This window comes from Gouania willdenowi, chromosome 6, assembly GCF_900634775.1.
Source record: "Gouania willdenowi chromosome 6, fGouWil2.1, whole genome shotgun sequence".
In the NCBI taxonomy this organism is placed as follows: Eukaryota; Metazoa; Chordata; class Actinopteri; order Blenniiformes; family Gobiesocidae; genus Gouania; species Gouania willdenowi.
Window position 1 is genome coordinate 29,571,714 of NC_041049.1, and position 20,698 is coordinate 29,592,411.

Below are 20,698 nucleotides of genomic sequence, written 5' to 3' on the forward strand. Positions count from 1 at the left end.
TCTCCAGCAGAATCAATTCATATTTGACAATGTTGCGGTTAATTCATTATATAATTTTTTTTTCCCACACATGCTAGTTTGAAAAAGGTGAGGTACAAAGGAAATCCAGTGGACATAATCATAACCCGAACATTCCATAACCAAATGCCAATCGACTTTAGCTTTGCTACCTCCAAACATACGTTCACAATCGTACCCCAACCTGTGTTTTCCAAAATGTCTAAAATCTAAATTCTCTAAAACCTATAACCATCGTGGCTGAGTTAAAGCACTGCAGCCTACACACCAGAGGTTGTGAGCCTAGAAGGTTTGCCTCTTTTCACCCGTGATGGTGTAAAAGCTGCTGAAATGCTAACGCTGCTCATATCAACCCTTGAGATTTATTGGGTATTGAAAACTGTAACTTGTAACTTTGGAAATGATTAAAGAAATAACTGACAGCCTGATAACCTGAGTCACATCTTTAAAGATGTATAGTGTTGCATGTAATGTTTATTATGTGAGATATTAAAAGCAACTTTTTTTTACATTAATAGAAAACAATCAATAAACCTGACCCGAGCAACAACGAGAAGCCCTTTCAACACACTGAATGCCTGCATCAGCCCACCCAAAGGGAAAAGAACACCTCATTCTGAATGATTCTATAGTGGAAGTGGAATGACCACATTGAAAAAGGAGCAGGAGGCTCATCTCAAAGTGACCAGCTTTATCTTCTATTTCAGTACATAGGAAAGGTCTTTTTTTCAGGGCATTATTGGGCTTTAGAGTTCACATATACAAACAGGAGAAGTCAAACATAGATGATTTCCTTTTCTGCTCTGCTGTGCACTAATGGTCCAGTGTGGTTTGGCCTCAAATATACAGTTGAGCTGATGAGGTGAGATATTTCTTTGTCTTATCATTTACTAGTGTGAAGAGCTTTTTTTTTAACTTTAGTTTTTACTTGTCTCTCCAATGTCATTTATTTTAGTTAATCAAGTTAATACATTTGGTCACAGTGGACAATCAAATACTCAGAAGATAATTTCATTATGTAAATGAACATTTTAAAATTAAAATATCAAAGTACAGTGTTTTAGTTTTATAATGCACAGACTCCGACAAGGTTCATTATGAATAAAGTCATTGAAAATGATGAATCATTGAAGGGAATTGTGCGTGGGCTGCATTTGCAGGACAGCGTCTTTTAGATGTAAAACCACCTCTGATATTTAGTTTGTACTATATTAAATATGCAATGACAATATGCATGTTCAAGAGGTACAGGCTGTACTGATACTGTACTAATATTAAGACAAATACTTTAAAGTTGTATTCTAGGCATGGGTAAAACAAAATTCTTGCACTCGACTGAGTTGTCTTGGGTTGGAAAGGTACTGCGAATCATCTTTACGCCTGTGCGTAAAGCTGGCAGTTAATGATTCACGACTGCAGCTGTTGTGCATAAAGAGAGGCCTCTCATCAAAAACAACATACCGATGAGCCACACAAACAAACTGCATCATGCACTGTTACAGATGTCTATTTATGCAAGTGAAAACTGTAAAACACCTTCTTCAATGGAGCAAAGTTGGTTTTCTGATCTGTTAACATAGCATATGGTGCACTGTGCTGTCCTCCAAATGAACTGTGCTGCAAAAATCTTTACACCACACGTGATTTTTAGGGACACACCACAACAGTGCAGGGAGCAAAACGCTACTCTCAGAAATCAGGCGTTGTGAGCAAACTGCAGCGCAAAGTTGCGCTTTAGAATCAGAATCAGTTATATTGCCAAATAGAGTTTTTAGACAATACAAAGAATTTTACTTGGTGAACGATATCTAAATCTCTCTGTTTGGTTTATTCAAAGTAGTAACCTCACGCTACAATAATGATGACCATTGAGCGATTGTCTGTTCACTATTTTGACAGTATTTATCGTCATACTTTTAGATTTATTACATTATAAACTGAATACTGCCCACTAACTGATACAAATTCTTTAGCTAAAGTGCAATAATTCTAGAGTCAGGAACACTTAAAGGCAACAAAGGTATAGAAACAGTCTAGTAACAGCAAATTAAATGATAATTACAAGGACATCAAAGTAGTATAAACTGCCTTTTTCTGTGTTTAGATTAATTTTAGGTTTTCCTGGAGAAAGATTTCAATTAAATTCAATTCAACTTTATTTATATAGCACAAATTACAATAAAGTCATCATTAAAATATAATATTCATAATAAGAAAGAAAAAACCCAACAAGATCCACATAAAAACAAGCTTTTAGTGACAGTGGGAAGAAACAACGAGCTTTTAACAGGAAAAAATCTCCAGCAGAACCAGGTTCAGAGGTGGCAGCCATCTGCTTTGACTGGTTGGGGTTAGTGGACAGAAGGAAGAGAACAGAACAGGATGGAGATCACCCACGACACTTAACACTACCCTTAAGACTCAAATAATAGCTTATAAAACTTATATCAGAGGACCGTGCACAAACTGTGATGTATCTCCAGCTGTGCAGTTACAGCTGTGGCCAGAGTACTAGTACTGTATGGGATCGCCTTGTCTGGGAATTGAATCTCGGTCTTCAATGTGACAAGCAGAGATACTGGCCACTATAATAACAGGGATTGAAGATACAGAAAGGAAGGCCAATGATACCCTGTGTCTGTACAGTGTGAGAACAGTTTATTGTAGTTCACGGGCTGGCAGAGTGCCGTAATACTTTCAGAATAGACAACTAGATGGATGGATGAGATTAAAGTGTGTTGTCATATTCAAAGCCAAACTCAGGAGGAAGGGGCACAGGTCGCTTCACTGGAGGCACGAAGGGGGCGACAGGGACGGAAAGAAAACCAGATAACAAAAAGCAAGTATACAGTAACTCATGTTACCATGGTGTATGCCAATTTATTTAATGGATTAACATGAATGTACTGCAAATAGAGAAACAAATTATACTGCAATTACCATCTACAAGTGGCTCGTGCGGTTTCCTTTGGGTGTCAGCAGGTGGTCTGGATAGCAAAGTAGGTGGCACTAAAACAGACATTATTATGTCAGTTAGAAACATGAAACAATTGGTCTTATGAATTCAAGGGGTACTTCATCTGATTTAAAAGTAATATAATGGTACTAAACTTTATTTACACATTTTTGTACAATTATATTGAATAAGATTATTAATAATATTTTTTTAAATGGTTGATGTATTTGTAGTACTACAAAAAATCATTTGAATTTCATAGCAACATGATCATGTCGGTCAACACATACAAATTGCTAGATTCTTGCAACATATCAAGTATGCATATTAATCACTATTTTCTTCCAGAAAAGTCTTTTTGTTGGTTAAGTTATCTTACCAGGGATTTAAAATGTAAGGTTAACCACAGGTGCAAGGCAAGTTTATGGTTGATGAAAGTTATTATTATTTTTGGTTGACAAATTGTTTTATCACGATTTTTTTTAGTGTCAGTCATTTATCATTAACACCCTCTGTAAGAAATAACAATTCATTATTTTAATATGTTCTTATAGCTATAGGGAGCCATTGCAAAAAAGTCAATAAGGCACGTGAGCCACAGGTTGCAGACCCCTGTCCTAGGGGTACACGTACCCCAGTTTGGGAACCACTAGAATATACAGAAATCTCTACAAACATTTTCAACCTAGGGAATATGTATAATATAAAATAAAATATTAATGTATTTATTTATTTAATGTTAACCTACCAGTATGATTTTTGTTAAAAGGCCATATATAATATGCCCATATCGCCTAATACTACTGTAATAATAAATGAATAATCTTTCATTCGACTTTAAAACCTCCACATCTTAAACATTAAATCAAATCCCACTATCAATCCAATAGGGATGTAACGATTCACTCAACTCCCGATACGATTCGATTCACGATACTGGTTTCACGATACGATTCTCTCACGATTTATTTTACAAAATGGGACTGTATATAAATGACTGAAAAATATTCCTTTTTGGGAAAATACTATACTATTTTTCATTGTCAAAAGAATCCCTTGATAAACTATTCAAAACAATGCAATTTGACTAAAAATATATCTTGAATGACATAAATAAAGGAATAATACAAATAAAGAAGAAGCTTATTATTTAAATTCTGGTTCTATAGTAAACAATACAAAACTGCATAATAGTTCTTTTTCTTTTTAAAAGTGCAACTGAAAATGTATTTTGTGCCAAACAATTAAAAAAAAAAAAAAAACAGTCATTTTACTGTATTTAGATCAGATATTTGTTTGAACCAGCAGAGGGCGGTGGTACCCCAGTGGTCGGTTGGCATGCAGATATTTTGCAGTGAAGAAGAGATGCTATGCTAGCAGACAGAGCTAATAGAAAAACGTGACTTTTACAGATATTCACGGAATATTACAGATATTCTTTCGGTGCTAAAGGGGTAAGGAATCATTTATGAATATCTTTAAGAGTAGAAGATGGCCAGAAAGAAAGTATTAGCAGATTTCGCTCGCCGCCAACACTTCTGGGTAGCGCCCTCTGCTGGTTAAAAAAAGTACTGCGATTCAATTTTCACAGCATCGATGTGAATCGTAATACCTATGAATCGATTTTTAACTGCCTTACGATTAATTGTTACATCCCTACAATCCAATCTTACAAGCTTACAATCCAACCATGATGTGTCAAAAAGTCACTTGCCTTTGTTGGACAGTCTGAATGAAGCTGTTACAACGCCACAGAGCGTTAGTGGCCAGAAGGTGCATTAGAACAGTTTAATGTTGCTCATGGGCTGGCAGAGTGCTGTAATACTTTGAAAATAGATAGATAGATAGATGGAAGGATTAGATTATAATAGTGTGTGTGAAATGTAAAATCCATAATTTGAACACAATCACTTGGAACCAATCTCCACTGTCCATTAGTTCCTTCCACATATGGCACCATCATGGCCAGTAATATAGGGCTCAGCAGCATCGGTGGTTCAATGGTAGAATTCTCGCTTGCCATGTGAGAGCTCTGGGTCCAATTCCCGACTGATGCAGAGTGGTGAATGTTAACTATTTCTAATAAATATTAAGTTGATTTTCCCCAATGTGTACGGTCTCCATCTGTAGCATTATTAGAACAAATATAATGTGTACCTTATACCAGGAATATTTTTGCATTTGTGGGAATACAACTGAGACACCCTTTGCGTTTCAGGACAGGAATGAAACTCAAGCCTGAAAGTCATGATTATGTACCAGACTAAGGTCCAGTTTATCTAATTCTTTCAAATAAAAGTTTAGGTTTGTCGATGGCAAGGAACGTCACTTTTACGATAAATGTTGATGGAGCGGTATTTGAAGTACTGAGAGTTCCCAAATTCTAGTATGGGATCTCCCTGTTTGGGAATTTAATACAGGTCTCCTGAGTGAAAAGCAGATATACTGACCGGGACTATACTAACAGGGACAGAAGATATAGACAGGAAGTCCAATAATACCCTGCGTCTGTATAGTCTGAGAACAGTTTATTGTTGCTCACGGGCTGGCAGAGTGCTGTAATACTTTCTAGATAGATAGATGGAAGGATTAGATTTTTATAGTGTGTGTGAAATGTAAAATCCATAATTTGAACACAATCACTTGGAACCAATCTCCACTGTCCATTAGTTCCTTCCACATATGGCACCATCATGGCCAGTAATAAAGGGCACAACAGCATCGGTGGTTCAATGGTAGAATTCTCGCTTGCCAAGCCAGAGATCCGGGTCAGATTCCTGGCTGATGCAGAGTGGTGAGTGTTAATTAATTCTAAGAAATGTTAAGTTGATTTTCCCCAGTGTATAAAGTCTCCATCTGTAGCATTATTAGAACAGATATAATGTGTACCTCTGAGCAGGAACATTTTTGCCTTTGTGGGAATACAACTGAGACACCCTTTGCATTTCAGGACAGGAATGAAACTCAAGCCTGAAAGTCATGATCATGTACCAGACTAAGGTCCAGTTTATCTAATTCTAAAAATAGACATTTAGGTTTGTCTATGGCAAGCAACGTCACTTGGACGATAAATGTTGAGGCAGCGGTATTTGAAGTACTGAGAGTTCCCAAATTCTAGTATGGGATCTCCCTCTTTGGGAATTTAATACAGGTCTCCTGAGTGACAAGCAGATATACTGACTGTTACTATACTAACAGGGACAGAAGATACAGACAGGAAGTCCAATAATACCCTGCGTCTAGATAGTGTGAGAACAGTTTATTGTTGCTCACAGGCTGGCAGAGTGCTGTAAAACTTTCAGAATAAATAGATAGATAGATGGAAGGATTAGATTATTATAGTGTGTGTGAAATGTAAATTCCATAATTTGAACACAATCACTTGGAACCAATCTCCACTGTCCATTAGTTCCTTCCACATATGGCACCATCATGGCCAGTAATATAGGGCTCAGCAACATCGGTGGTTCAATGGTAGAATTCTCGCTTGCCATGCGAGAGATCCGGGTCCGATTCCCAGCTGATGCAGAGTGGTGAGTGTTAATTAATTCTAAGAAATGTTAAGTTCATTTTCCCCAGTGTATACAGTCTCCATCTGTAGCATTATTAGAACAGATAGAATGTGTACCTCTGAGCAGGAACATTTTTGCCTTTGTGGGAATACAACTGAGACACCCTTTGCGTTTCAGGACAGGAATGAAACTCAAGCCTGAAAGTCATGATGATGTACCAGACTAAGGTCCAGTATATCTAATTCTTTAAAATAGACATTTAGGTTTGTCTGTGGCAAGCAACGTCACTTGTACGATAAATGTTGATGCAGCGGTATTTGAAGTACTGAGAGTTCCCAAATTCTAGTATGGGATCTCCCTGTTTGGGAATTTAATACAGGTCTCCTGAGTGACAAGCAGATATACTGACCGTGACTATACTAACAGGGACATAAGATATAGACACGAAGTCCAATAATACCCTGCGTCTGTATAATCTGAGAACAGTTTATTGTTGCTCACGGGCTGGCAGAGTGCTGTAATACTTTCAGAATAGATAGATAGATAGATGGAAGGATTAGATTATTATAGTGTGTGTGAAATGTAAATTCCATAATTTGAACACAATCACTTGGAACCAATCTCCACTGTCCATTAGTTCCTTCCACATATGGCACCATCATGGCCAGTAATAAAGGGCTCAACAGCAACGGTGGTTCAATGGTAGAATTCTCGCTTGCCATGCGAGAGATCCGGGTCCGATTCCCGGCTGATGCAGAGTGTTGAGTGTTAATTAATTCTAAGAAATGTTAAGTTGATTTTCCCCAGTGTATACAGTCTCCATCTGTAGCATTATTAGAACAGATAGAATGTGTACCTCTGAGCAGGAACATTTTTGCCTTTGTGGGAATACAACTGAGACACCCTTTGCGTTTCAGGACAGGAATGAAACTCAAGCCTGAAAGTCATGATCATGTACCAGACTAAGGTCCAGTATATCTAATTCTTTAAAATAGAGATTTAGGTTTGTCTGTGGCAAGCAACGTCACTTGGACGATAAATGTTGATGCAGCGGTATTTGAAGTACTGAGAGTTCCCAAATTCTAGTATGGGATCTCCCTGTTTGGGAATTTAATACAGGTCTCCTGAGTGACAAGCAGATATACTGACTGTTACTATACTAACAGGGACAGAAGATACAGACAGGAAGTCCAATAATACCCTGCGTCTGTATAGTGTGAGAACAGTTTATTGTTGCTCACAGGCTGGCAGAGTGCTGCAAAACTTTCAGAATAAATAGATAGCTAGATGGAAGGATAAGATTATTATAGTGTGTGTGAAATGTAAAATCCATAATTTGAACACAATCACTTGGAACCAATCTCCACTGTCCATTAGTTCCTTCCACATATGGCACCATCATGGCCAGTAATCTAGGGCGCAATAGCATCGGTGGTTCAATGGTAGAATTCTCGCTTGCCATGCGAGAGATCTAGGTCCGATTCCCGGCTGATGCAGAATGGTGAACGCCTCACTAGGGAGGCGTTCAGGGGGCATCCTAATTATGGTAATTAATTCTAAGAAACGTTAAGTTGATTTTCCCAAGTGTATACAGCTTTCATCAGTAGCATTATTAGAACAGATATAATGTGTACCTCTGAGCAGGAACATTTTTGCATTTGTGGGAATACAACTGAGACACCCTTTCTTTGCATTTCAGGACAGGAATGAAACTCAAGCCTGAAAGTCATGATTATGTACCAGACTAAGGTCCAGTTTATCTAATTCTTTCAAATAAAAGTTTAGGTTTGTCGATGGCAAGGAACGTCACTTTTACGATAAATGTTGATGGAGCGGTATTTGAAGTACTGAGAGTTCCCAAATTCTAGTATGGGATCTCCCTGTCTGGGAATATAATACAGGTCTCCTGGGTGACAAGCAGATATACTGACCGTGACTATACTAACAGGGACAGAAGATATAGACAGGAAGTCCAATAATACCCTGCGTCTGTATAGTCTGAGAACAGTTTATTGTTGCTCACGGGCTGGCAGAGTGCTGTAATACTTTCTAGATAGATAGATGGAAGGATTAGATTTTTATAGTGTGTGTGAAATGTGAAATCCATAATTTGAACACAATCACTTGGAACCAATCTCCATTGTCCATTAGTTCCTTCCACATATGGCACCATCATGGCCAGTAATAAAGGGCACAACAGCATCGGTGGTTCAATGGTAGAATTCTCGCTTGCCATGCGAGAGATCCGGGTCCGATTCCCGGCTAATGCAGAGTGGTGAGTGTTAATTAATTCTAAGAAATGTGAAGTTGATTTTCCCCAGTGTATACAGTCTCCATCTGTAGCATTATTACAACAGATATAATGTGTACCTCTGAGCAGGAACATTTTTGCCTTTGTGGGAATACAACTGAGACACCCTTTGCGTTTCAGGACAGGAATGAAACTCAAGCCTGAAAGTCATGATCATGTACCAGACGAAGGTCCAGTTTATCGAATTCTTTAAAATAGACGTTTAGGTTTGTCTATGGCAAGCAACGTCACTTGGACGATAAATGTTGATGCAGCGGTATTTGAAGTACTGAGAGTTCCCAAATTTTCGTATGGGATCTCCCTGTCTGGGAATTTAATACAGGTCTCCTGAGTGACAAGCAGACATAGTGACCACCATACTAACAGGGACAGAAGATACTGACAGGAAGTCCAATAATACCCTGCGTCTGTATAGTGTGAGAACAGTTTATTGTTGCTCACAGGCTGGCAGAGTGCTGTAAAACTTTCAGAATAAATAGATAGATAGATGGAAGGATTAGATTATTATAGTGTGTGTGAAATGTAAATTCCATAATTTGAACACAATCACTTGGAACCAATCTCCACTGTCCATTAGTTCCTTCCACATATGGCACCATCATGGCCAGTAATATAGGGCTCAGCAACATCGGTGGTTCAATGGTAGAATTCTAGCTTGCCATGCGAGGGATCCTCGTCCGATTCCCAGCTGATGCTGAGTGGTGAGTGTTAATTAATTCTAAGAAATGTTAAGTTGATTTTCCCCAGTGTATAAAGTCTCCATCTGTAGCATTATTAGAACAGATATAATGTGTACCTCTGAGCAGGAACATTTTTGCCTTTGTGGGAATACAACTGAGACACCCTTTGCGTTTCAGGACAGGAATGAAACTCAAGCCTGAAAGTCATGATCATGTACCAGACGAAGGTCCAGTTTATCGAATTCTTTACAATAGACGTTTAGGTTTGTCTATGGCAAGCAACGTCACTTGGAGGATAAATGTTGATGCAGCAGTATTTGAAGTACTGAGAGTTCCCAAATTCTAGTATGGGATCTCCCTGTTTGGGAATTTAATACAGGTCTCCTGAGTGACAAGCAGATATACTGACTGTTACTATACTAACAGGGACAGAAGATACAGACAGGAAGTCCAATAATACCCTGCGTCTGTATAGTGTGAGAACAGTTTATTGTTGCTCACAGGCTGGCAGAGTGCTGTAAAACTTTCAGAATAAATAGATAGCTAGATGGAAGGATTAGATTATTATAGTGTGTGTGAAATGTAAAATCCATAATTTGAACACAATCACTTGGAACCAATCTCCACTGTCCATTAGTTCCTTCCACATATGGCACCATCATGGCCAGTAATCTAGGGCTCAATAGCATCGGTGGTTCAATGGAAGAATTCTTGCTTGCCATGTGAGAGATCCGGGTCCGATTCCCGGCTGATGCAGAGTGTTGAGTGTTAATTAATTCTAAGAAATGTTAAGTTGATTTTCCCCAGTGTATACAGTCTCCATCTGTAGCATTATTAGAACAGATATAATGTGTACCTCTGAGCAGGAACATTTTTGCCTTTGTGGGAATACAACTGAGACACCCTTTGCGTTTCAGGACAGGAATGAAACTCAAGCCTGAAAGTCATGATCATGTACCAGACTAAGGTCCAGTATATCTAATTCTTTAAAATAGAGATTTAGGTTTGTCTGTGGCAAGCAACGTCACTTGGACGATAAATGTTGATGCAGCGGTATTTGAAGTACTGAGAGTTCCCAAATTCTAGTATGGGATCTCCCTGTTTGGGAATTTAATACAGGTCTCCTGAGTGACAAGCAGATATACTTACTGTTACTATACTAACAGGGACAGAAGATACAGACAGGAAGTCCAATAATACTCTGCGTCTGTATAGTGTGAGAACAGTTTATTGTTGCTCACAGGCTGGCAGAGTGCTGTAAAACTTTCAGAATAAATAGATAGCTAGATGGAAGGATAAGATTATTATAGTGTGTGTGAAATGTAAAATCCATAATTTGAACACAATCACTTGGTACCAATCTCCACTGTCCATTAGTTCCTTCCACATATGGCACCATCATGGCCAGTAATCGAGGTCTCAATAGCATCGGTGGTTCAATGGTAGAATTCTCGCTTGCCATGCGAGAGATCTAGGTCCGATTTCCGGCTGATGCAGAATGGTGAATGCCTCACTAGGGAGGCGTTCAGGGGGCATCCTAATTATGGTAATTAATTCTAAGAAACGTTAAGTTGATTTTCCCAAGTGTATACAGCTTTCATCAGTAGCATTATTAGAACAGATATAATGTGTACCTCTGAGCAGGAACATTTTTGCATTTGTGGGAATACAACTGAGACACCCTTTCTTTGCATTTCAGGACAGGAATGAAACTCAAGCCTGAAAGTCATGATTATGTACCAGACTAAGGTCCAGTTTATCTAATTCTTTCAAATAAAAGTTTAGGTTTGTCGATGGCAAGGAACGTCACTTTTACGATAAATGTTGATGCAGCGGTATTTGAAGTACTGAGAGTTCCCAAATTCTAGTATGGGATCTCCCTGTCTGGGAATATAATACAGGTCTCCTGAGTGACAAGCAGATATACTGACCGTGACTATACTAACAGGGACAGAAGATATAGACAGGAAGTCCAATAATACCCTGCGTCTGTATAGTCTGAGAACAGTTTATTGTTGCTCACGGGCTGGCAGAGTGCTGTAATACTTTCTAGATAGATAGATGGAAGGATTAGATTTTTATAGTGTGTGTGAAATGTAAAATCCATAATTTGAACACAATCACTTGGAACCAATCTCCACTGTCCATTAGTTCCTTCCACATATGGCACCATCATGGCCAGTAATAAAGGGCACAACAGCATCGGTGGTTCAATGGTAGAATTCTCGCTTGCCATGCGAGAGATCCGGGTCCGATTCCCGGCTGATGCAGAGTGGTGAGTGTTAATTAATTCTAAGAAATGTTAAGTTGATTTTCCCCAGTGTATACAGTCTCCATCTGTAGCATTATTAGAACAGATATAATGTGTACCTCTGAGCAGGAACATTTTTGCCTTTGTGGGAATACAACTGAGACACCCTTTGCGTTTCAGGACAGGAATGAAACTCAAGCCTGAAAGTCATGATTATGTACCAGACTAAGGTCCAGTTTATCTAATTCTTTAAAATAGAAGTTTAGGTTTGTCTATGGCAAGGAACGTCACTTGGACGATAAATGTTGATGCAGCGGTATTTGAAGTACTGAGAGTTCCCAAATTCTAGTATGGGATCTCCCTGTCTGGGAATTTAATACAGGTCTCCTGAGTGACAAGCAGATATACTGACCGTGACTATACTAACAGGGACAGAAGATATAGACAGGAAGTCCAATAATACCCTGCGTCTGTATAGTCTGAGAACAGTTTATTGTTGCTCACGGGCTGGCAGAGTGCTGTAATACTTTCAGAATAGATAGATAGATAGATGGAAGGATTAGATTATTATAGTGTGTGTGAAATGTAAATTCCATAATTTGAACACAATCACTTGGAACCAATCTCCACTGTCCATTAGTTCCTTCCACATATGGCACCATCATGGCCAGTAATAAAGGGCTCAACAGCATCGGTGGTTCAATGGTAGAATTCTCGCTTGCCATGCGAGAGGTCCGGGTCCGATTCCCGGCTGATGCAGAGTGTTGAGTGTTAATTAATTCTAAGAAATGTTAAGTTGATTTTCCCCAGTGTATACAGTCTCCATCTGTAGCATTATTAGAACAGATAGAATGTGTACCTCTGAGCAGGAACATTTTTGCCTTTGTGGGAATACAACTGAGACACCCTTTGCGTTTCAGGACAGGAATGAAACTCAAGCCTGAAAGTCATGATTATGTACCAGACTAAGGTCCAGTTTATCTAATTCTTTCAAATAGAAGTTTAGGTTTGTCTATGGCAAGGAACGTCACTTGGACGATAAATGTTGATGCAGCGGTATTTGAAGTACTGAGAGTTCCCAAATTCTAGTATGGGATCTCCCTGTTTGGGAATTTAATACAGGTCTCCTGAGTGACAAGCAGATATACTGACTGTTACTATACTAACAGGGACAGAAGATACAGACAGGAAGTCCAATAATACCCTGCGTCTGTATAGTGTGAGAACAGTTTATTGTTGCTCACAGGCTGGCAGAGTGCTGTAAAACTTTCAGAATAAATAGATAGCTAGATGGAAGGATTAGATTATTATAGTGTGTGTGAAATGTAAAATCCATAATTTGAACACAATCACTTGGAACCAATCTCCACTGTCCATTAGTTCCTTCCACATATGGCACCATCATGGCCAGTAATAAAGGGCTCAACAGCATCGGTGGTTCAATGGTAGAATTCTCGCTTGCCATGCGAGAGATCCGGGTCCGATTCCCGGCTGATGCAGAGTGTTGAGTGTTAATTAATTCTAAGAAATGTTAAGTTGATTTTCCCCAGTGTATACAGTCTCCATCTGTAGCATTATTAGAACAGATAGAATGTGTACCTCTGAGCAGGAACATTTTTGCCTTTGTGGGAATACAACTGAGACACCCTTTGCGTTTCAGGACAGGAATGAAACTCAAGCCTGAAAGTCATGATCATGTACCAGACTAAGGTCCAGTATATCTAATTCTTTAAAATAGAGATTTAGGTTTGTCTGTGGCAAGCAACGTCACTTGGACGATAAATGTTGATGCAGCGGTATTTGAAGTACTGAGAGTTCCCAAATTCTAGTATGGGATCTCCCTGTTTGGGAATTTAATACAGGTCTCCTGAGTGACAAGCAGATATACTGACTGTTACTATACTAACAGGGACAGAAGATACAGACAGGAAGTCCAATAATACTCTGCGTCTGTATAGTGTGAGAACAGTTTATTGTTGCTCACAGGCTGGCAGAGTGCTGTAAAACTTTCAGAATAAATAGATAGCTAGATGGAAGGATAAGATTATTATAGTGTGTGTGAAATGTAAAATCCATAATTTGAACACAATCACTTGGAACCAATCTCCACTGTCCATTAGTTCCTTCCACATATGGCACCATCATGGCCAGTAATCGAGGTCTCAATAGCATCGGTGGTTCAATGGTAGAATTCTCGCTTGCCATGCGAGAGATCTAGGTCCGATTTCCGGCTGATGCAGAATGGTGAACGCCTCACTAGGGAGGCGTTCAGGGGGCATCCTAATTATGGTAATTAATTCTAAGAAATGTTAAGTTGATTTTCCCAAGTGTATACAGTTTTCATCAGTAGCATTATTAGAACAGATATAATGTGTACCTCTGAGCAGGAACATTTTTGCCTTTGTGGGAATACAACTGAGACACCCTTTGCGTTTCAGGACAGGAATGAAACTCAAGCCTGAAAGTCATGATTATGTACCAGACTAAGGTCCAGTTTATCTAATTCTTTCAAATAGAAGTTTAGGTTTGTCTATGGCAAGGAACGTCACTTGTACGATAAATGTTGATGCAGCGGTATTTGAAGTACTGAGAGTTCCCAAATTCTAGTATGGGATCTCCCTGTCTGGGAATATAATACAGGTCTCCTGAGTGACAAGCAGATATACTGACCGTGACTATACTAACAGGGACAGAAGATATAGACAGGAAGTCCAATAATACCCTGCGTCTGTATAGTCTGAGAACAGTTTATTGTTGCTCACGGGCTGGCAGAGTGCTGTAATACTTTCAGAATAGATAGATAGATAGATGGAAGGATTAGATTATTATAGTGTGTGTGAAATGTAAATCCATAATTTGAACACAATCACTTGGAACCAATCTCCACTGTCCATTAGTTCCTTCCACATATGGCACCATCATGGCCAGTAATATAGGGTTCAACAGCATCGGTGGTTCAATGGTAGAATTCTCGCTTGCCATGCGAGAGATCCGGGTCCGATTCCCGGCTGATGCAGAGTGGTGAGTGTTAATTAATTCTAAGAAATGTTAAGTTGATTTTCCCCAGTGTATACAGTCTCCATCTGTAGCATTATTAGAACAGATATAATGTGTACCTCTGAGCAGGAACATTTTTGCCTTTGTGGGAATACAACTGAGACACCCTTTGCGTTTCAGGACAGGAATGAAACTCAAGCCTGAAAGTCATGATTATGTACCAGACTAAGGTCCAGTTTATCTAATTCTTTCAAATAGAAGTTTAGGTTTGTCTATGGCAAGGAACGTCACTTGTACGATAAATGTTGATGCAGCGGTATTTGAAGTACTGAGAGTTCCCAAATTCTAGTATGGGATCTCCCTGTTTGGGAATTTAATACAGGTCTCCTGAGTGACAAGCAGATATACTGACCGTGACTATACTAACAGGGACATAAGATATAGACACGAAGTCCAATAATACCCTGCGTCTGTATAGTCTGAGAACAGTTTATTGTTGCTCACAGGCTGGCAGAGTGCTGTAATACTTTCAGAATAGATAGATAGATAGATGGAAGGATTAGATTATTATAGTGTGTGTGAAATGTAAAATCCATAATTTGAACACAATCACTTGGAACCAATCTCCACTGTCCATTAGTTCCTTCCACATATGGCACCATCATGGCCAGTAATAAAAGGCTCAACAGCATCGGTGGTTCAATGGTAGAATTCTCGCTTGCCATGCGAGAGATCCGGGTCCGATTCCCGGCTGATGCAGAGTGTTGAGTGTTAATTAATTCTAAGAAATGTTAAGTTGATTTTCCCCAGTGTATACAGTCTCCATCTGTAGCATTATTAGAACAGATAGAATGTGTACCTCTGAGCAGGAACATTTTTGCCTTTGTGGGAATACAACTGAGACACCCTTTGCGTTTCAGGACAGGAATGAAACTCAAGCCTGAAAGTCATGATCATGTACCAGACTAAGGTCCAGTATATCTAATTCTTTAAAATAGAGATTTAGGTTTGTCTATGGCAAGCAACGTCACTTGGACGATAAATGTTGATGCAGCGGTATTTGAAGTACTGAGAGTTCCCAAATTCTAGTATGGGATCTCCCTGTTTGGGAATTTAATACAGGTCTCCTGAGTGACAAGCAGATATACTGACCGTGACTATACTAACAGGGACATAAGATATAGACACGAAGTCCAATAATACCCTGCGTCTGTATAGTGTGAGAACAGTTTATTGTTGCTCACGGGCTGGCAGAGTGCTGTAAAACTTTCAGAATAGATAGATAGATAGATGGAAGGATTAGATTATTATAGTGTGTGTGAAATGTAAATTCCATAATTTGAACACAATCACTTGGAACCAATCTCCACTGTCCATTAGTTCCTTCCACATATGGCACCATCATGGCCAGTAATAAAGGGCTCAACAGCATCGGTGGTTCAATGGTAGAATTCTCGCTTGCCATGCGAGAGATCCGGGTCCGATTCCCGGCTGATGCAGAGTGTTGAGTGTTAATTAATTCTAAGAAATGTTAAGTTGATTTTCCCCAGTGTATACAGTCTCCATCTGTAGCATTATTAGAACAGATATAATGTGTACCTCTGAGCAGGAACATTTTTGCCTTTGTGGGAATACAACTGAGACACCCTTTGCGTTTCAGGACAGGAATGAAACTCAAGCCTGAAAGTCATGATTATGTACCAGACTAAGGTCCAGTTTATCTAATTCTTTAAAATAGAGATTTAGGTTTGTCTATGGCAAGCAACGTCACTTGGACGATAAATGTTGATGCAGCGGTATTTGAAGTACTGAGAGTTCCCAAATTCTAGTATGGGATCTCCCTGTTTGGGAATTTAATACAGGTCTCCTGAGTGACAAGCAGATATACTGACTGTTACTATACTAACAGGGACAGAAGATACAGACAGGAAGTCCAATAATACCCTGCGTCTGTATAGTGTGAGAACAGTTTATTGTTGCTCACAGGCTGGCAGAGTGCTGTAAAACTTTCAGAATAAATAGATAGCTAGATGGAAGGATTAGATTATTATAGTGTGTGTGAAATGTAAAATCCATAATTTGAACACAATCACTTGGAACCAATCTCCACTGTCCATTAGTTCCTTCCACATATGGCACCATCATGGCCAGTGATAAAGGGCACAACAGCATCGGTGGTTCAATGGTAGAATTCTCGCTTGCCATGCGAGAGATCCGGGTCCGATTCCCGGCTGATGCAGAGTGGTGAGTGTTAATTAATTCTAAGAAATGTTAAGTTGATTTTCCCCAGTGTATACAGTCTCCATCTGTAGCATTATTAGAACAGATATAATGTGTACCTCTGAGCAGGAACATTTTTGCCTTTGTGGGAATACAACTGAGACACCCTTTGCGTTTCAGGACAGGAATGAAACTCAAGCCTGAAAGTCATGATCATGTACCAGACTAAAGTCCAGTTTATCTAATTCTATAAAATAGACATTTAGGTTTGTCTATGGCAAGCAACGTCACTTGGACGATAAATGTTGATGCAGCGGTATTTGAAGTACTTAGAGTTCCCAAATTCTAGTATGGGATCTCCCTGTTTGGGAATTTAATACAGGTCTCCTGAGTGACAAGCAGATATACTGACCGTGACTATACTAACAGGGACATAAGATATAGACACGAAGTCCAATAATACCCTGCGTCTGTATAATCTGAGAACAGTTTATTGTTGCTCACAGGCTGGCAGAGTGCTGTAATACTTTCAGAATAGATAGATAGATAGATGGAAGGATTAGATTATTATAGTGTGTGTGAAATGTAAATTCCATAATTTGAACACAATCACTTGGAACCAATCTCCACTGTCCATTAGTTCCTTCCACATATGGCACCATCATGGCCAGTAATAAAGGGCTCAACAGCATCGGTGGTTCAATGGTAGAATTCTCGCTTGCCATGCGAGGGATCCGGGTCCGATTCCCGGCTGATGCAGAGTGTTGAGTGTTAATTAATTCTAAGAAATGTTAAGTTGATTTTCCCCAGTGTGAACAGTCTCCATCTGTAGCATTATTAGAACAGATATAATGTGTACCTCTGAGCAGGAACATTTTTGCCTTTGTGGGAATACAACTGAGACACCCTTTGCGTTTCAGGACAGGAATGAAACTCAAGCCTGAAAGTCATGATTATGTACCAGACTAAGGTCCAGTTTATCTAATTCTTTCAAATAGAAGTTTAGGTTTGTCTATGGCAAGGAACGTCACTTGTACGATAAATGTTGATGCAGCGGTATTTGAAGTACTGAGAGTTCCCAAATTCTAGTATGGGATCTCCCTGTTTGGGAATTTAATACAGGTCTCCTGAGTGACAAGCAGATATACTGACTGTTACTATACTAACAGGGACAGAAGATACAGACAGGAAGTCCAATAATACCCTGCGTCTGTATAGTGTGAGAACAGTTTATTGTTGCTCACAGGCTGGCAGAGTGCTGTAAAACTTTCAGAATAAATAGATAGCTAGATGGAAGGATAAGATTATTATAGTGTGTGTGAAATGTAAAATCCATAATTTGAACACAATCACTTGGAACCAATCACCACTGTCCATTAGTTCCTTCCACATATGGCACCATCATGGCCAGTAATCGAGGGCTCAATAGCATCGGTGGTTCAATGGTAGAATTCTCGCTTGCCATGCGAGAGATCTAGGTCCGATTTCCGGCTGATGCAGAATGGTGAACGCCTCACTAGGGAGGCGTTCAGGGGGCATCCTAATTATGGTAATTAATTCTAAGAAATGTTAAGTTGATTTTCCCAAGTGTATACAGTTTTCATCAGTAGCATTATTAGAACAGATATAATGTGTACCTCTGAGCAGGAACATTTTTGCATTTCTAGATAGATAGATGGAAGGATTAGATTTTTATAGTGTGTGTGAAATGTAAAATCCATAATTTGAACACAATCACTTGGAACCAATCTCCACTGTCCATTAGTTCCTTCCACATATGGCACCATCATGGCCAGTAATCAAGGGCTCAATAGCGTCGGTGGTTCAATGGTAGAATTCTCGCTTGCCATGCGAGAGATCTAGGTCCGATTTCCGGCTGATGCAGAATGGTGAACGCCTCACTAGGGGGGGGTGTTAATTAATTCTAAGAAATGTTAAGTTGATTTTCCCCAGTGTATACAGTCTCCATCTGTAGCATTATTAGAACAGATATAATGTGTACCTCTGAGCAGGAACATTTTTGCCTTTGTGGGAATACAACTGAGACACCCTTTGCGTTTCAGGACAGGAATGAAACTCAAGCCTGAAAGTCATGATTATGTACCAGACTAAGGTCCAGTTTATCTAATTCTTTAAAATAGAAGTTTAGGTTTGTCTATGGCAAGGAACGTCACTTGTACGATAAATGTTGATGCAGCGGTATTTGAAGTACTGAGAGTTCCCAAATTCTAGTATGGGATCTCCCTGTCTGGGAATATAATACAGGTCTCCTGAGTGACAAGCAGATATACTGACCGTGACTATACTAACAGGGACAGAAGATATAGACAAGAAGTCCAATAATACCCTGCGTCTGTATAGTCTGAGAACAGTTTATTGTTGCTCACGGGCTGGCAGAGTGCTGTAATACTTTCAGAATAGATAGATAGATAGATGGAAGGATTAGATTATTATAGTGTGTGTGAAATGTAAATTCCATAATTTGAACACAATCACTTGGAACCAATCTCCACTGTCCATTAGTTCCTTCCACATATGGCACCATCATGGCCAGTAACATAGGCCTAAACAGCATCGGTGGTCCAATGGTAGAATTCTCGCTTCCCATGTGAGAGATCCGGGTCCAATTCCCACCTGATGCAAAGTGGTGAATGTCAACTATTTCTAATAAATGTGAAGTTGATTTTCTGCAGTGTGAACTGTCTCCATCTGTAGTGTTATTTGAACAGATACAATGTGTAACTCTGAGCAGGAAAATTTTTGTATTTGTGGGAATACAACTGAGACACCCTTTCTTTGCATTTCAGGTAGGAATGAAACTCAAGCCTGAAAGTCATGATTATGTACCAGACTAAGGTCCTGTTTATCTAATTCTTTCAAATAGAAGTTTAGGTTTGTCTCTGGCAAGGAACGTCAATTGTACGATAAAGGTTGATGCAACGGTATTTGAAATACTGAGAGTTCCCAAATTCTAGTATGGGATCTCCCTGTCTGGGAATTTAATACAGTTCTCCTGAGTGACAAGCAGATATACTGACCGTGACTATACTAACAGGGACAGAAGATATAGACAGGAAGTCCAATAATACCCTGCGTCTGTATAATCTGAGAACAGTTTATTGTTGCTCACGGGCTGGCAGAGTGCTGTAATACTTTCAGAATAGATAGATAGATAGATGGAAGGATTAGATTTTTATAGTGTGTGTGAAATGTAAAATCCATCATTTGAACACAATCACTTGGAACCAATCTCCATTGTCCATTAGTTCCTTCTACATATGGCACCATCATGGCCAGTAATAAAGGGCACAACAGCATCGGTGGTTCAATGGTAGAATTCTCGCTTGCCATGCAAGAGATCTGGGTCGATTCCCGGCTGATACAGAGTGGTGAGTGTTAATTAATTCTAAGAAATGTTAAGTTGTTTTTCCCCAGTGTACAAGAACAGGATAACTGTGGAAATTATAGCTGCTGCAAAGCAATGGGACTGGGCAGAAGTTGCGGTAACATGAGGCAAACAAGAATACTGAGTAAACAAGAGGGAGTAAAAACAAGCAAGTATAAAAATAAGTTTATAGTGAGTAATAACAATCAGTTTTAATATACAGATCCTCAAAAAAACAATATAAATTATATATATATATACACACACACACACACACACACACAAGGAAATAACGATAAAATCAATTAAATTACACAATTTACACACCTGACACTACGCCTGCATTACTATCATGCACCAATTGTACC

The 20,698-nt window shown here is 39.2% G+C and overlaps 11 non-coding genes across 11 annotated transcripts; all 11 read left to right on the plus strand.

Moving 5' to 3' along the window:
* The first annotated feature begins 7,171 nt into the window (after positions 1-7,171).
* On the plus strand, positions 7,172-7,242 carry trnag-gcc (transfer RNA glycine (anticodon GCC)). Its single transcript has one exon. It is a non-coding gene; the product is annotated as a tRNA-Gly (tRNA).
* Positions 7,243-7,911: 669 nt separating this feature from the next.
* trnag-gcc (transfer RNA glycine (anticodon GCC)) lies at positions 7,912-7,982 on the plus strand. Its single transcript has one exon. It is a non-coding gene; the product is annotated as a tRNA-Gly (tRNA).
* A 703-nt stretch (positions 7,983-8,685) lies between these two features.
* trnag-gcc (transfer RNA glycine (anticodon GCC)) lies at positions 8,686-8,756 on the plus strand. The gene has a single exon. It is a non-coding gene; the product is annotated as a tRNA-Gly (tRNA).
* Positions 8,757-11,676: 2,920 nt separating this feature from the next.
* Positions 11,677-11,747, plus strand: trnag-gcc (transfer RNA glycine (anticodon GCC)). The gene has a single exon. It is a non-coding gene; the product is annotated as a tRNA-Gly (tRNA).
* Positions 11,748-12,416: 669 nt separating this feature from the next.
* On the plus strand, positions 12,417-12,487 carry trnag-gcc (transfer RNA glycine (anticodon GCC)). The gene has a single exon. It is a non-coding gene; the product is annotated as a tRNA-Gly (tRNA).
* A 669-nt stretch (positions 12,488-13,156) lies between these two features.
* On the plus strand, positions 13,157-13,227 carry trnag-gcc (transfer RNA glycine (anticodon GCC)). The gene has a single exon. It is a non-coding gene; the product is annotated as a tRNA-Gly (tRNA).
* Positions 13,228-14,673: 1,446 nt separating this feature from the next.
* trnag-gcc (transfer RNA glycine (anticodon GCC)) lies at positions 14,674-14,744 on the plus strand. Its single transcript has one exon. It is a non-coding gene; the product is annotated as a tRNA-Gly (tRNA).
* A 669-nt stretch (positions 14,745-15,413) lies between these two features.
* On the plus strand, positions 15,414-15,484 carry trnag-gcc (transfer RNA glycine (anticodon GCC)). Its single transcript has one exon. It is a non-coding gene; the product is annotated as a tRNA-Gly (tRNA).
* A 669-nt stretch (positions 15,485-16,153) lies between these two features.
* On the plus strand, positions 16,154-16,224 carry trnag-gcc (transfer RNA glycine (anticodon GCC)). Its single transcript has one exon. It is a non-coding gene; the product is annotated as a tRNA-Gly (tRNA).
* A 669-nt stretch (positions 16,225-16,893) lies between these two features.
* Positions 16,894-16,964, plus strand: trnag-gcc (transfer RNA glycine (anticodon GCC)). The gene has a single exon. It is a non-coding gene; the product is annotated as a tRNA-Gly (tRNA).
* Positions 16,965-17,633: 669 nt separating this feature from the next.
* trnag-gcc (transfer RNA glycine (anticodon GCC)) lies at positions 17,634-17,704 on the plus strand. The gene has a single exon. It is a non-coding gene; the product is annotated as a tRNA-Gly (tRNA).
* Positions 17,705-20,698: the final 2,994 nt, after the last annotated feature.